Source organism: Rhinoraja longicauda, chromosome 10 (assembly GCF_053455715.1).
Source record: "Rhinoraja longicauda isolate Sanriku21f chromosome 10, sRhiLon1.1, whole genome shotgun sequence".
NCBI classification, from domain to species: domain Eukaryota; kingdom Metazoa; phylum Chordata; class Chondrichthyes; order Rajiformes; family Arhynchobatidae; genus Rhinoraja; species Rhinoraja longicauda.
The window spans coordinates 47,166,240-47,183,287 of NC_135962.1; positions in this window are offsets into that span (position 1 = coordinate 47,166,240).

Sequence of the window (17,048 nt, forward strand, 5' to 3'; positions counted from 1 at the left end):
ACACGTAAGGCACAACGGCAACAGCAATAAACGTACAATAAGTTATTAATTTCTCTTGGGGCAAGGCCAACTTTGGTGATATTAGATAGGTACTTTTAAAAGTTGATTGGGGATTCTGTTCTCCGGTAAAAGGAAAAGATCTTGGAGGAATATGAGCCAAGCAAACAAGTACGTCAGGCACATTGGTCGGCGTGGCCTCGTTGGGCTGAAGGACCCATTTCTGTGCAATATAGTTTTATAACTCTATGACTATGAATATAAGACATCTTGCACTTATCTGACATCTTTCGCATTTATGATACTGGGCACTTTACCAAAGAAGTAAATGTGAAGTTTAGTTATTGTTGTAATTTAGCTTAACGTTTAGAGATACAGAGAGGAAACATGGTCCTTCCCCCCCCCCCCCCGAGTCCGCACCGACCAGCGATCCCCGCACGTTAACACTATCCTACACACACTAGGGACAATTTTGCATTTATACCAAGCAATTAACCTACGAACCTGTACATCTTTGGAGTGTGGGAGAAAACACAAGATATCGGAGAAAACTTATGCGGTCACGGTGAGAACGTACAAACACATATGGCAGCACCCGTAGTCGGGATCGAACCCGGGTCCACGGCGCGCTACTGTGGCCGCCCATGTTGCCCTCTGTAGTAAGCAGAGCAACCATTTTCGGCAGAAGAGCTCCCTCATACAGCAAGCCATCAATGACTACGCTACCCGAGATTTCTTTTTTGATATCGACACATAAATAAATATTTGCTTGAGAGAAAATTTCCCAATCCTTCTTCAAAACAGTTCCTCCGGATCTTTGGTATCAGCCTACATGGGCATGCCCCAGTGCAAGTGGATGCTCACAGGGTAGAGGGTTCTAAAACTAGAGTGCATCGGCTTAAGGTAAGAGGAGAGAGATTTAAGAGGGACCTCAGGGGCAACCTGTTCACCAGAGGGTGGTCCATATCTGGAATGAGCTGCCAAACGAAGCAATGGAAGCGGATACAATTACAACGTTTAAAACTCATTTGCTCAGGTATATGGATGGGAAGCGTTGAGAAGGCTAGGGGCTAAGTGTAGGCAAATGGGATTAGCCCAGTGTGCCAACTAGGTCAGCATTGACCAGATGGGTCAAAGGGCCTGTTTCCGTGCTGTATGGAACTATGACACTATGACTGTCAGGCAGACAGTGAAATTCAGTGCAACATATCCAAAAGAGGCTTTTCAGACGTTGCACCATTCCCTCAGTGCTGCTCTAAGTGGCTGCTGTGTGTAGGGGTTGAGAGCTTGGGATGAGAGCAGTCTTTGTGAAGCTGGTTACTGATTAAATGTTACCAGTCAATATGCCCTAGTCACCGAGAGGGTTATGTGTAACTTGGTCTGTCCTTTGCCCCCAATCCTGTTGATCTGTGATGAAGGATCATGACAAGGAAGTAGGTCATGCCGCTGAGAAGGACCAGCACAGAAGGAAATTCCTCTTCAGTGACATGTTGATTAAATTAGGAATGTTGAACTGAATTTCACCTCGGTATCTTAAATCTCATCTCTCGCATTATGCTCAGCGGCTCACCTGTGTACCTTCAAGGAAAATTACTGTAACTGTGTGTACAAAGGATTCACACACTACAAGGATGCTTGAGTGGGTTTTACAGCCAGAACATGGAACAGTACAGCACAGAACAGTCCCTTCGGCCCGCAATGCCTGTGCTGAACATAATTCTAGGATAAACTAAGTAGTGTAGGAAAATAACTGCAGATGCTGGTTCAAATTGACACAAAATGCTGGAGTAACTTAGCGGGTCAGGCAGCATCTCAGGAGAGAAGGAATGGGTGACGTTTCAGGTCGAAACCATTCTTCAGACTGAAGGGCATCGACCCGAAATGTCACCCATTCCTTCTCTCCTGAGATGCTGCCTGACCCGCTGAGTTACTCCAGCATTTTGTGTCTACCTAGGATAAACTAATCTCGTCTGCCTGCGCTTGATCCATATTCCTCCATTCCCTGCATATCCATTGCCGATCTAAAAGCCTCTGAAACACCATCTTCATTTCTGCCCCCACCACCACCACCCTAGGCAATGTGTTCCAGGCAGTCTCTGTGTAAAAGAAACCTGCCCCACATATCTTAAACTTTGCCTCCCTCATCTATTATCTAGTCCTACATTTAGTTTATGTTTGTCACGTGTACCGAGGTACAACTGAAAAGCTCTTCGTTGGGTGCTGTACAGTCAGCAAAAGGAATGTACGTAATTACAATCAAGCAGTTCAGTGTACAGATCCAAAATAAAGATTAACACGTTCAGTGCAAGATAAAGTCCAGTAAAGTCCAATTAAAGAAGGTTCAATGAGGTAGATGGGAGGTCAGGAGTGCTCTCTAGTTGGTGAGAGGACAGTTCCATTGCCCTGTCTACCTCATCTAAGTCTCCCACGATTTTATCAGGCTTTCTTTGAGGAATAATTTCCCTTCCCAAGGAGCATGGAGCCCAAATATCATGGATGCTCAAAGGAAGAGCACTTTAGCATTAAGTCATCCAGACATTGTTTGCGAGGATATGTGACAGGAGAAACTTTGACCCTGGAGGCTACAATGGCAGATTTAGGCCATTCGGCCCATCAAGTCTACTATGCCAGTCAATCGTGGCTAACCCATTTTTTCCTCTAACCCCATTCTCCTGCCTTCTCCCCATAACCCCTGGCACCCATGCTAATCAAGCATCTATCTAGCTCTGCCTTAATAATATGCATTGACGGACTCCACAGCCTTCTGTGGCCATGAATTACACAGATTTACCACCATCTGATGAAAGAAATACCTTCTCATCTCCTTGCTAAAGGAACATCCTTCTATTCTGAGGCTATGGCCTCTGGTCCTAGACTTTTTCACTAGTGGAAACATCCTCTCCACATCCACTCTATCCAGGCCTTTCACTATTCAGTAAGTTTAATGTGGTCTTTCCCCCCCCCCCCCCCCCCTCCCATCATCTTTCTAAACTCCAATGCCGCCAAATGCCAGTGTGATTACTTTTCACAGCATCGGAAAAAGTTCTTTGTTGGAGAGGGACCTGGCTTCAACGTTACATAGAGAGAGGCTGCAAACAGTGACTCCTCCCCTTGGTCATGTTATTAGATGCCCTTCGATTGACCCTAGAAACTCAAACAGTTCTGGTGCTGGACTACATTGGCAACCGTGATTCTGACAACAAGGCCAGAATCAGGGACCGAGGATCCTTGTCCCACTCTGTTTTACCATGGATGGCTACAGAGCAAGTCAATTGACATGTTTTGAACTCGCTGTTCCATCGCTATAACAGGGTCTCTTCGCCTGGCATCTAAATTGAAGCATTTATGCATGCATTTTCTGCTCATTTTATGGCTGCTGTCAAGTGCGAGAACTCGGAAATGTTGCTGCTGTGCCACTGTTACTCATGCTTGGGGAATCAATGAACTTCACACTCTCTTGGCCAGCTTCCCAACCTGTTCCTTTTTCTTTTTCAAATGGCTTTTTAGTTTGAGCGTTCGTTTAATTCCCCCCAGTAGTTGAGATCACTCTTTAAGCTCGCAATAAAACCGAACAGGGTTGAGATCAAATCAGTCTCGGAATTCTTGAAACTCTCCAGCTTCATTCAAATGCACACAGCTCTGTGCCCAACAAATGCTCTTTAGTGCTAGGATTCCCACACAGTAATGTGTTTGTGTTTAGTGGTCTTGAGTCCTCTGCCAGCTCAGATTCAAACATTAATACCTCTGTCTCTGTCTTTTATTTCACCCCAACTTGCCCGAAGCATTCTGCTTTCACCCCAGCTTAAGACTCATGGAGAAACCTCTTTCACTTTCTCCCACAGCCACTATAAGGACTCCTCACATGCCACTCCCACAAAACTCCTGCCTTTTCCAAAGGCACAAAGTGCCGGAGTAACTCAGCGGGCCAGGCAGCATCTCTGAAGAACATGGATCGGTGAGGTTTCAGGTTGGGACCCTTCTTCAGATTTATCGCGGTGGGGAAGAAAGCTGGAAGAGAGGAGAGACAAGACACTGCCTGGCAGATAATAGATTGAGATAGACACAAAGTGCTGGAGTAACTCCGCGGGGCAGGCAGCATCTCTGGAGAACATGGATTCCTACTACTACAATCAGTCCGAAGAAAGGTCCTGACCTGAAACATCACCGATCCATGTCCTCCAGAGATTCTACCTTTCCCGCTGAGTTACTCCAGCACTTTGTGCCTTTTAACAGATCCGTACAAAATGTACCCATTCCTTTCTCTCCAGAGATGCTGCCTGCCCCACTAGGTTACGCCAGTACTTTGTATCTATCTTTGGTATAAACCAGCATCTGCATTTCCTGGTTTCTAAGTAAACAGGTTGATACAGGTGAGGGTTTTTCTGATAGGCAGTAGGTTGGACAAAGGCCAGCAATGAAAAGACAGAAGGGTTGAGTCAAAAGGATTGAAGAGTTGTAAATTGTGAACCTAGCAGATGGAGGGTAGGGAAGGGAGAAGTAGGTGCAAGTCTAGGTGGGCCACATAGGAGAAACGGGAAAGAAAGGAGAGGGCAAGAAGTGTGTGTGGGGAGCGGGGGGGATGGGACAGTTGTAGTTATTTAAAATGTCAAAAATTCACACTTTATACCATTAAAGTCATCCAAGCAGAATTGATGTGTTGTTCCTCCAGTTAGCGAGACCAAGCATAGACTCAGCGACTGTTTCATCAAACCCTTGTCCTCGGTCAGCCAAGAAAGACCTACTGGATCTCACGGTTGCTAACCATTTTAACTCCTCTTCGCATCCCCCTACTCTGTCCTGGGCCTCCTCCACTGGACCTTTCTGTCCTGGGCCTCCTCCATTGCCGGAGTGAGACTACACACAAACTGGAGGATCATCACCTCATATTCCATGTGGGTAGCTGACAACCAAGCATATGAACATTGAATTCTCCACCCACTTTCTTCCCCCCTCCACACCTTTCATTTCCCCCCTCTCTCCCCTGTCTCCCCTCTCCCCTCCACCTGCACTCACAACTATGTCTGCCCTCCCCTTCCTCTTCCACCAATATCCTTTCCTCTAGCTTCACATTTCATGACTCTTCAATCCTTTTGTTTCACATTTTCTGTCATTTAATCTCTGGCCTTTATCGATCCATTTGCCCATCAACCCTCCCCGTCCCTCCCCCCTCCCCACCCACCCTAAGCTGTATCCACCTATTACTTACCAGGATTGTTCTGCCCCTCCTGTCTTGCAGCTTTCTTTCCCCCCTCCCCTCCCCACCACCACAATCAGCCTGAAGAAGGATCTGACCCAAAACGCCATCTATCCATGTCCTCCAGAGTTGCTCCTTGATCAGCTGAGTTACTCCAGCACTGTGTGTCCTTTTTTGGTTGTAAATCAGCATCTGCAGTTCCTTGTTTCTACATTATCCTACCTTTAAAAACCCATGTTGATACCATAGTTTATCTTTTTTAATTTACATGTGCACCCTAGATTATTATGTGTCACCCAGTCAATGATTCAGAATGGGGATGGTGCTCATAACTGATCACACGCAGAAGAAACGTACCCTTTGCATAGAGTTACCTATTAAGACTTGAATCATAGAATCGTCACGTGGAGTCAGCACTCTCAACACACTGAGTCAGCATCAGTTCCATGTAGATTAATTCAATCAGTTCTATTTCTCCATAGTCCTGAAAATTACTTTCCTTGTAGTTACTTTCCCATTACCATTTCATAGCCCTGCTTGGATTTACTTTTACTGCCTTCAGGGGTAGTGATTTCCAGCTCATAACTGCAGCCCATTCCACCATAGATACAGTCCTCTCCACCTTCAGAAACATCTACGTGAGGTGCTACCTTAAGAAGGTGGCATCGAGGATTCCCACCATCCAGGCCATGCTTTTTTGTCATCGGGAAGGAGACGTGGAACCTGGAAGCACCACACCTCCAGGTTCAGGAGCACGTTTAGAGGCAGCACGGTGGCGTAGTGGTAGAGTTGTTTCGGTGGCAGCGGTAGAGTTGCTGCCTTACAGCGCCAGGGACCCAGGTTCGCTCCCGGCTACTGGGTGCTGTCTGTACGGAGTTTGTATATTCTCCCCGTTACCCCGTGAGTTTTCCACGGGTGCTCCAGTTTCCTCCCACACTCCAAAGACATACAGGTTTGAGGGTTAATTTAGCTTCGGTAAAAATTGTAAATTGTCAATAGTGTGTAGGATGGTGTTAGTGCTGGATCGCTGGTCGGCGAGGACTCCATGGGATGAAGGGCCTGTTTCCCTGTTTATCTCTAAAGTAAACTAAACTAAACAGCTACTTTCCTACAATAATCAAGTTCTCGAACAGACTCGCACAACCCTAATTCTACTTCAGCAATGCACCATATCTTGCACCACAGCAATGGACCATATCTTGAACTTGTTTCCAATTATGTTTTGCACTTATGTTTTTTTTTTCTTTGCACAGTCTTTTTCTTTTCACCATCATTGAAGAATCTATGTATATTTCATGCATGATTTATGTACAAACTATTATTTTGTGTGTTGTTTAAGTCTATGCAACTATGAAAATGATGCAAGCAAGATTGTCATTGCAAGATTGTCTATGCAACTTGGCTTAAAAATGTTCTCACATCCACCTCCACTTCTGCATTTTGCCCATCATTTTGTAGACATGTATCTCCTGCTCCTTGAAGTTATCACTCGCGGGAACAGTATCTCTCCAGCTACCATAGTTAGATCCATCAACATGGTGTATATTTTACCATTCTCTTGAACTTCTTTGCTTTAAGAACATCCCCAGCTTCTCCAGTCTATCCTTCCAGCTGACTTCCTTACTATCAATCTCTTCTGCAACCTTAACAGGACAGCGTCCTCACCGTTCTCCATGTGGAGGGACCGGATCTGCTGGATGAACAATGGTAGTCAATGGGTAGTGTAAGAAAATAACTGCAGATGCTGGTACAAATCGAAGGTATTTATTCAAAAAATGCTGGAGTAACTCAGCAGGTCAGGCAGCATCTCAGGAGAGAAGGAATGGGCGACGTTTCGGGTCGTGACCCTTCTCAATGTCAATGGGGATCACAATGGCCATTAGTGCTTTTGTTAGTCTAGACACTACAGTAAACCAAAGGTCAAATAGAAGGTAAAGGGGTGGTTGCAAGAAAATAATCACTTCTTGATTAAATATCACCATCAAAGAGCAGCTTCATTGGCATCCGAATGCCAAGTTGCCCATTGTTTTTTCATCTTGTTGTGATTATCACCTGCACAGTACTGTTCTGTTATATATACCATTGTTTCTTCAAACAATATTATCAGGCTAAACTGGATTTCTGCATTTGTATCATCGACTTCACACAGCAGGTAATATCAAGATCAATAATCCACGGAACGCTATCTCACAGAACGATCAAAACTGTGCAGTAATTTTACAACCACAATCTTTTATATCCTAATAGAATCTGCATTTCACTAAATTGCGCGAGATTAAAAAGTGTTTATTGAAAACATCATGCAGCGTCTCATTCCATAGACTTTGCATTATTTACACAAACTTTCAGAAGCCACAAAAATGTGAAGAACTTGCTTTTAGTATTGATATGATTGAAAATAATCAGATATTCCATTTATTCACAAAATGCTGGAGTAACTCAGCAGGTCAGGCAGCATCTCGGGAGAGAAGGAATGGGCGACGTTTCGGGTCGAGACCCTTCTTCAGTCTGAAGAAATCCATTAGTGCTTTTGTTAGTCTAGACACTACAGTAAACCAAAGGTCAAATAGAAGGTAAAGGGGTGGTTGCAAGAAAATAACCACTTCTTGATTAAATATCACCATCAAAGAGCAGCCCATTCAGTCTGAAGAAGGGTCTCGACCCGAAACGTCGCCCATTACTTCTCTCCCGAGATGCTGCCTGACCTGCTGAGTTACTCCAGCATTTTGTGAATAAATACCTTCGATTTGTACCAGCATCTGCAGTTATTTTCTTATATATTCCATTTAGATCATTCAATTTATTCTTTGTAGAAACAATACATTTTATAAGAATGAATTTTATATCTGTCAGTGAGCTCTATCTAATAATCTAGATCAATTATCTCAGCTGTCTCATTTATCTGTGCTTCTTATTCCATTTATTTAATTCTGCATCTGCATTGTATTCATTCGTTGAAGATGGTGCCTAACTAACACTGCCTCGTCCAGAGCATCACAGATGTCCAGAGAGAGCGGCACGGTAGCACAGCGGTAGAGTTGCTGCCTTACAGCACCAGAGGCCTGGGTTCGATCCTGACAGCGGCTGCTCGTCTGCACGGAGTTTTACGTTCTCCCCGTGAACTGCGTGGGTTTTCTCCGAGATCTTCGTTTCCTCCCACACTCCAAAGACATTCAGGTTTGTAGGTTAATTGGCTTGGTATAAATGTAAAATTGCCCCTTGTGTCCGTAGGGTAGTGTTAATGTGTGAGGATCGCTGGTTGGTGTAGACTCGGTGGGCCGAAGGGCCTGCTTCCACGCAGTTTCTCTAAACTAAACCAAATTGAACTAATGATCACCTGACCAGTGAGGTCTGCATTCCTTCCTTGAATGAAACAGTATACACAATAGAATAATTAATGAATCTTTCCTTTATCACCGCAGTAAGAGTCACTTTATTTTTTAATAAGGAGTAAGCTAATGGTAGTTTCGGTTTCCCTGAGCAGAAATGGGATTTGTAGACAGGGTTTATATTTTTAGAGAAGTTGAATGTGATATCGTAGGAATGGAAACCCCTTACTTTGTGGTCACACAAGTCATGCCAAGTTCGCTAATAGGTTTTTTTCTGAAGAAAGACATATTCTTTTACAGAGATGTCCTGAGTGAAGAATCACCAGAATGTAGTAGGTATGAGACCCAATACTTTAAAACAATGTATGACAATTTACAACCTTGTGTCAGGCTCTTGAACATGTCAGCTGTCTCTTTGTGAAAGTAGACACCATGGGACAGACCTCTCTTCCATTATTCGCTTAGCATCAGATCATTTCTTTAATATTCCACCACTGTGTTGAGTGATACAAAATCAAAATCCATTATGGAAATACAATCTTTTTCTTTCAATTGACCTGCATGTACTCCTGTTCTTAGTAGAGGGGGGTACAGTTATGACATTTAAAAGACACTTGGATGGGTACATGGATAGGGAAAGCTTAGGAGGGATATGGGCCAAAAATGGATAAGTGGGATGTTTGATTAGTTCATGTTCATCATTCATATGAGCAGAATTATGTAATTAGGCCCATCAAGTCTACTCTGCCATTCTATCATGGCTGATCTATCTTTCCCTCTCTTGCCTTCTCCCCATAACCTTTGACACACTTCCTAATCAAGAAACTGTCAATCTCAGCTTTAAAATTCCCAATGGCTTGGCAATGAATTCCACAGATTCACCCCCCTCTGACCACAGAAATTTCTCCTCGTCCCCTTTCTAAAGTTACATCCTTTTTTCTTGAGTATAGGCACAGTGAACAGCATGGTTAAGTTGGGCCAAAGGGTCTGTTTCAGTGCTGTTTAACTCTATGACTTTATGTTAATGAATCGTTCAAGCCATTGTGTATTGAGAGATGTAAGAAAATAACTGCAGATGCTGGTACAAATCGAAGGTATTTATTCACAAAATGCTGGAGTAACTCAGCAGGTCAGGCAGCATCTCAGGAGAGAAGGAATGGGCGATGTTTCGGGTATATTGAGAGATGGTTGCCACTCACGTATGTACTTGTGGTTTTTAGTTCAAGTCCTTCCCTCTGTATCTAGTCTGGTCCCAGGAAAGGACTTCTCTCCCACTTCCATTGACAAGGTTTTTGACAGCCTGGGGGACAGGGAGCGGGTTCTCCTCACTGAGCTGGTTGGAGAGCCAGAGGTCACGTTTGCAGGTTACAGGGTACGAATTTAATATTGAGATAAGATTTTGATTTTTTTTATTTAGAGATACAGCGCGGAAACAGGCCCTTCGGCCCACCGAGTCCGCGCCGCCCAGCGATCCCCGCACATTAAACACTATCCTACACACACCAGGGACAATTTTGACATTTACCCAGTCAATTAACATACATACCTGTACGTCTTTGGAGTGTGGGAGGAAACCGAAGATCTCGGAGAAAACCCACGCAGGTCACGGGGAGAACGTACAGACTCCGTACAGACGGCGCCCGTAGTCAGGATCGAACCTGAGTCTCTGGCGCTGCATTCGCTGTAAGGCAGCAACTCTACCGCTGCGCCACCGTGCCGCCGGAAAATAAGGAAAAATGGCTTCTTTCTGAAGGAGGCAAACCTGTGGTAGTCTCCAAGACAAAAGCAGTGGGGGCCAGGAAACTGAATGCATTTAAGAAGTAGATGGCAGTTTACTTCATAAGTTCATAAGGTAGAGGAGAGAAATTAGGCCATTCGACCCATCAATACTCCTCCACCATTCAATCGTGGCTGATCTATCTTTCCATCTCAACCCCATTCTCCTGCCTTTTCCCCATAACTCCTGGCACCCAGGGTGGTCAAGAATCTGTCAATCTCAACTTTAAAAATATACATTGACGGTCTCCACAGCCGGCTGTGGCAATGAATTCCACAGATTCATCAGCCTCTGACTAAAGAAATTCCTGCTTACCTCCTTTCTAAAATTACGTCCTTTAATTACGTTCCGAGGCTGTGACCTCTGGTCCTAAACTCTCCCACTAGTGGAAACATCCTCTCCACATCCATTCCATCTAGGCATTCACTATTAAGTAAGTTTCAAAGAGGTCCCCCTTCATCCTTCTAAAGTCCAGCGAGGATAGGCCCAGTGCCATCAAATGTCCTGCGCCTGTACTCGCCCATTTCTAGAATAGGTTGAGAATTTGGTCTTGAGATAAAGAATCCGCTGTGATGGAATTGAATGGAGTCACAGGCTGCATGGCCTACTCCTGCAATTATCATTCATTGTTTTTGTTTCATCTTATCTGAAGCTGTTATGAACCTGCTGCGTTGGTGGGATGTTTTGTGCTTCATGATGTTCCTGCAAAAATTATGCATAATTATACTCACACAATTAGTTCTTCAATACTCAAGAGAGTTTTTTTGTTTGAAAAGTGCATCTGGCCTTGGCATTTTCTTGCATCTGAGGTGAGAATGGGAGATGGGGGACTTGTCGGAAGGGGAACGGGGCAGAGAAACAACACACAAATCTAAGCAGCCAGCACTTAAGTTACTTGAAAGCTACTTTATAATATTGCTTGAGGATAGAGAATAGCAAAACTGATTTTAATCAAATAACATCTCCATGCTGCTGGAACAATGGAGGACCTTTCAACCATTGCATCTTCATTTTCGAGATATAAAGTAACTGAAATGGAGCAAGGCCAATAGACATTATTTACAGAAGAAAATTTTCAAATTGCAATTTAAGTTAGGCACTTTCAAGAATATAAGTCAAGATGCCTTAGAGCGCCGGAGACCCGGGTTCGGTCCTGGCTACAGGTGCTTGTCTGTACGGAGTTCGTACGTTCTCCCCGTGACCTGCGTGGGTTTTCTCCAAAATCTTCGGTTTCCTCCCGCACTCCAAAGAGGTACAGGTTTGTAATTTAATCAATGTAATTGGTATCAATGTAAATTGTCCCGAGTGTGTGTACGATAGTGTCAGTGTGCGGGGATCGCTGGTCGTTGCGGACTCAGTGGGCCGAAGGGCCTGGTTCTGCGCTGTATCTCTGAACTTAACTAAACATTATATACAGAACAAAAATTTCAAATTGCAATGTAATTTAGGTACTACCAACAATATAAGACAAGATTGCTATGGTTTCCCTCTCACAATTTATAGCGTTGCTTAAAACTCTCAGTTCCATTATTCCATTGTAGGCTCTCCCAGGTGTCCACTATATAAATGTTAAATTATTAGAGCTGTAATGCTTTCTGTCATTGCCGCTATCAGGGGTCACCTACGTTACATACATCTCCATGACGACTGTCAGTGCCGTTCCCGAGTTGCCAATTCCATCGCTGACTCTGCTACTTTCTGGAAAGAGTACAAGAAGTGCTCAGAGCTATTATAGATTGTAATCCAATGTCCTTTTACAGCAGCTGTGGCTTCAGGAAAGCCACTGTGTTAAAAAAAAAATAATGAAAGCTACAAGAGATTGAAATGCTACTCTGCTTTCCCCCATATCGGTACCTACGTGTGATTTTGAAACAAATGGACAAAAGAAAAAGTAACCTCTCTACGGGATGATGAGATTAATGGTTTCCGTTGTGTTTCCCCCTTACCCGAATAAAAACAGGTTTCAAATTTAAGAGCTCTGCGCACCAAAAAAGTAAAAGGCTGGGATTTTTGGACGCATGGGCACGTGTGTTTTTGAGTGCACGATCAGCTTTCAGTGCCAGAATAGTGGCGGCCCTTCCAATTGTGACGGCCTATATTCCCATGGATACTGCACAAAGCAAGTGCAATGCCAGCCTGCTTCTCCTGTGTGCAGTACTGGGGGGGGCTAAAATGAAATTTAGCCGCAAAAGTGCATGATCTACGCAGTCAGATTTCTCAAGTGGAAAACCTGAATGGTTTGACTGCTGGATTTGTTGTGATTATTAATATATTGCCTTAATATGGATTTTAATTGTATGTAGAAATGCTGGTGTTAGCCAGTGCATCATTATAATCACCAGCAGAGGAAATTACTACGGACTTGATAATAGAATGTATTCAACAAAAGGGCCCACGGGAGGTGTCTCCTGCTGCTTAATGGATTTTGATGATGAAGACACCAAGGATGTGTTCTCAGGAATCATCAAATTGTCAAACTAGCGTTGAAACACGCAGCGGAGAAATGTTTCACAAAATGGATGAACAGTGTATTTTTGGCAATAGCAGGTCCATCTTTCCTGCTACACATTGTTTGGGAATTTATTTTGGGACTGGTTTTCAAACACATGGTTTTAGAGTTAGAGATACAGCGCGGAAACAGGCCCTTCGGCCCACCGAGTCCGTGCCGCCCAGCGATCCCCGCACACTAACACTATCCTACACACACTGGGGACAATTTTTACATTTGACCCAGTCAATTAACCTACATACCTGCACGTCTTTGGAGTGTGGGAGGAAACCGAAGATCTCGGAGAAAACCCACGCAGGTCACGGGGAGAACGTACAAACTCCGTACAGACGGCGCCCGTAGTCAGGATCGAACCTGAGTCTCCGGCGCTGCATTCGCTGTAAGGCAGCAACTCTACCGCTGCGCCACCATGCCGCCCTTGTAACACCAGAGACTGAAAGTTACAGAAAATTATCGTTTTTAAAGACCGTTCGACCTTCTTTCCGATTTTGCTTTAAGGGATTGTCCACGGTAGAACTTCCTGTAAAATGGATGTGAAGAATATTTCCCTGATTTCTTCCATTTGAATTTCCATTGCACCAAGAGCTAAGGAAAACTCCAAATGGTGGCCTCCATCAACAGTAACCTTAGGCTGCATCTCCCACCCTACTTGCATGGCTAAAGCTGCAGGAGGGGAAGACACAGATTGCACCAAAACCCACAGAACATAGAACAGTACACCATAGTTAATTTAGTTTAGTTTAGCCCTTTCTCTTCATACATAGTGTTCTGGTTCAAAATCCCTTTGCTCGAAATCTGTGCATGAATCCACCTGAAAGTGCAGAGCACAAGCTGAGCATTTCATGCTGATAGGCAGCAATTTCAGTGAAAGAAAAATCTATAGCTCAATATCTTTCTCTCAATGCCAATAACCAATGAAAGTGTCCCCATTCCAAACAGTAATTCGAATTGATTTGGACGAGTGAGTCACTATTTTTAAACTTTAGATTGAGATCTTTCTGTGAACTCAAACTGACTAGCTTAACCTTTATATCACAACCATCCATCAGTAAACCTGATGGACTTGTTGAAGAGTAAACTGCTATCAATTTAATGAGCCTGTGGTCCCTCATGCATGCGTCAACGTTGAAAAACTGTCTCGATGAAACACTCACTTTATTAACTTTCCGAAGGATTTGTGTTTCTCTCCCTTAGCTACTGCCTGCAGTTCTGATCTGGGAGTCGTGCCTGACTCCAAATTGCCTCAAAAGTCAGCAAATCTTCAGATCACAAGAGGGCTACATGCTGTATCCTGCCCCTCTATTATCAACAAAGCTTCAGCTATTTGGGTGTTTTACACTTTGCAGATACAGCATGGAAACAGGTCCTTCTGTTCACACTAGTTCTATGTTATCCCACTTTCACATCCACTGCTTGCACACCAGGAGGCAATTTACATAGGGCCGATCAACCTTCGAACCTGCACATCTAAGGGATGTGGGAGGAAACCGGAGCACCCGGAGGAAACCCATGCAGCCACAGGGAGAATGTACAAACTCCGCACTGACAGCACCCGTAGCCAGGATCGAACTCGGGCCTCTGGCATTGTAAGGCAGCAACCCTGCCACTGTGGCACCTTGCCACCCAAGCATTGGACAGGCAAACCGTTGTTTTTAACAAAGATGTGCTGGAGGCGAGCAAAGGTCAATTTGCTCTTGTGGGCAGATTACAGTCAACTGGTTAGAAATGTTTGCGTTTTTCCAAAACTCATTGTTTTGGAAACACAACTAGGCAAAGTAGGCTAGAATAAGAGGGTCAGCTCAACCAATCCTTTTACAGGCAGCTAAGTCCTGACAGACTGAGAAAGCCTGAGACAAACAACTGAAGTAAACCTTTCTCACCTGTATCCACCAATCACTCGCTCGAGTTTGTCCTGCCGCCATCTCTTTTTCAGCTCTCTTCCCCCTACTACAATAAGTCTTAAGAAGGGTCCCCCAATCTGAAACAGTGCCTATCCGTTCCCCCCACGGATGCTGCCTGACCCGTTGAGTTACTCCAGCACTTTGCATTTTGCTTTCGATGGAAAGTCTTAGAATTAAAACTCCGTTATGTTTAGGGGCTGCATGTTGCAACTAAAGCACGTGAGTGTGGTGGTCGGTGGGAACGTTTGAGGAGCTGACCATCAAGTAGACTCATTTCTCCTGGACGCGATTGAGCCTCCTTGAAGAGAGGGGGCGGTACAGTGGTACAGCAGTAGAGCCGCTGCCTTACCGCACCAGATCCTGGCTACGGGTGCCGTCTGTACGGATTTTGCACGTTCTCCCTGTGACTCCATTGGGTTTTCTCCGGGTGCTCCAGTTTCCTCCCACATTCCAAAGACCTGCAGGTTTGTAGGCTAATTGGCTTTGGGTAAAATTGTAAATTCTTCCTCGTGTGTAGGAAAATGTTAGTGTACCCGGTGATCGCTGGTCAACTTCGAGGGCATTGTTTCCCTGCTTTATTTAAAGGTTAAAGTCTAAAAATGCTGTGCATGTTCAGCCACTTTGATTGCACCCTCTCAGTAGCATGTTCCAATATGTTCAAGCTCATAAAGCAGGAAACACCCCCTAAAAATTAATTTTGGATTGATGATAAACATGGTAACAATTATTTCCAAAATACAGTCAAAATTTATTAATCTGGCATGTTCAAGATTTTGATTGGTGCTAGGCCTGCAGATTGTCCAGATTATCAGACTTTAGATACACAGCGTGGAAACAGGCCCTTTGGACCACCGAGTCTGAGACCATCATCGATCACCCCACACACTAGCACTGTCCTACACACAAGGGACAATTTACAGAAGCCAATTAACATACAAACCTGGCCATCTTTGGAGTGTGGGAGGAAATCAGAGCGCCCGGAAAAAAAAACATGCGGTCACGGGGAGAACGTACAAACTCTGTACAGACAGCACCTGTAATCAGGATCTAACTCGGGCCTCTGGCGCTGTGAGGAGGCAGCAATCCTACCGCTGCGCCACTGTGCTGCACAGATGTTATTCCTATTAATATCCCCACACACTATTAATCCTAGAGTCTGCAAAACTGCCTACACATTTAATTCATTTTCTTGAGATGCTACACAGTAGAATTATAATGTTTCCATTGAACCTGGTAAGGTTAAAAGGATGCAGGGGAACAAGACCCCGGTAAGTTTAAAGGGAGTGCTGGAAACAGAACCAAATGAGTTTAAAGAGAACATGGGAATCAGGACCAGGTGAGTTTCAAGGGAGTGCAGGAATCAAGGCCCTGGAAAATGGAGCATGGGAACCTGGGCTGCAGTGAATGAAAGGGAAGTGAGGACCCAGTCCCTGGTGTGTGATAAGGAGTGCGGGAACTGAGGTTCTGCAATGCCAGAGGGAGTCATGGGCATCTCTCGCTTGCACCTGTTCAGCAATGTGGGGGGGGCCTTACTTTGTGACTCAGACTGCTGCAGCCATGGACGGATCATAGTTCTAAAACTGTGCAAAACTGAAATAGAATATGTTGGAAATTCTCAGCAAGGCAGGTAACAGATGTGGAACGAAAAGCAGTTAACATTTCACCTCATTGACGTTTATCAGAAACGGGAGATTGCAGAGATTAAACCATTTTATTTTGCCTTAGTTATGTGATCAATATGACTTTCGTTTAGTTTAAAGATATAGCGTGGACACAGGCCCTTCGGCCCACCGAGTTTGCACAGACCGGCAATCCCCGCACATAACACTATCCGACACACACTGGGGATAATGTACATTTATACTAAGCCAATTAACCTGCAAAGCCGAACGTCTTTGGAGTGTGGGAGGAAACTGGAGATCTCGGAGAAAACCCACGCAGGTCATGGGGAAAACGTACAAACTCAGTACAGACAGGCACCCGTAGTCAGGATCAAATCCGGTTTCCTGGAGCTGTACGGCAGCTGCTCTACTGCTGTGTAATCTGTGCCGCCCGGTGAATTTGGTGAGAGAGAGAGAGAGCTTTGGAAGAAGCATTTGTAATCACGTACCTCTTGACAAGTTTCAGTGTTGTAACATTGAATAGTTTAGGCACTCCTTTTAATGGCTCATAGCACCAAAGCTCGGTCCAAATAAATCAAAAAAAACTTTTTGCAAGCATAATTTTCAGTACCAAATAGACATTGGATGGAATAATGTATATGCTCGGACATGTGTCCGAGGGTAAATTGGAAACAATGGGTTGTGTTTGAACATTATGTTGATCAAATTTAACACACACA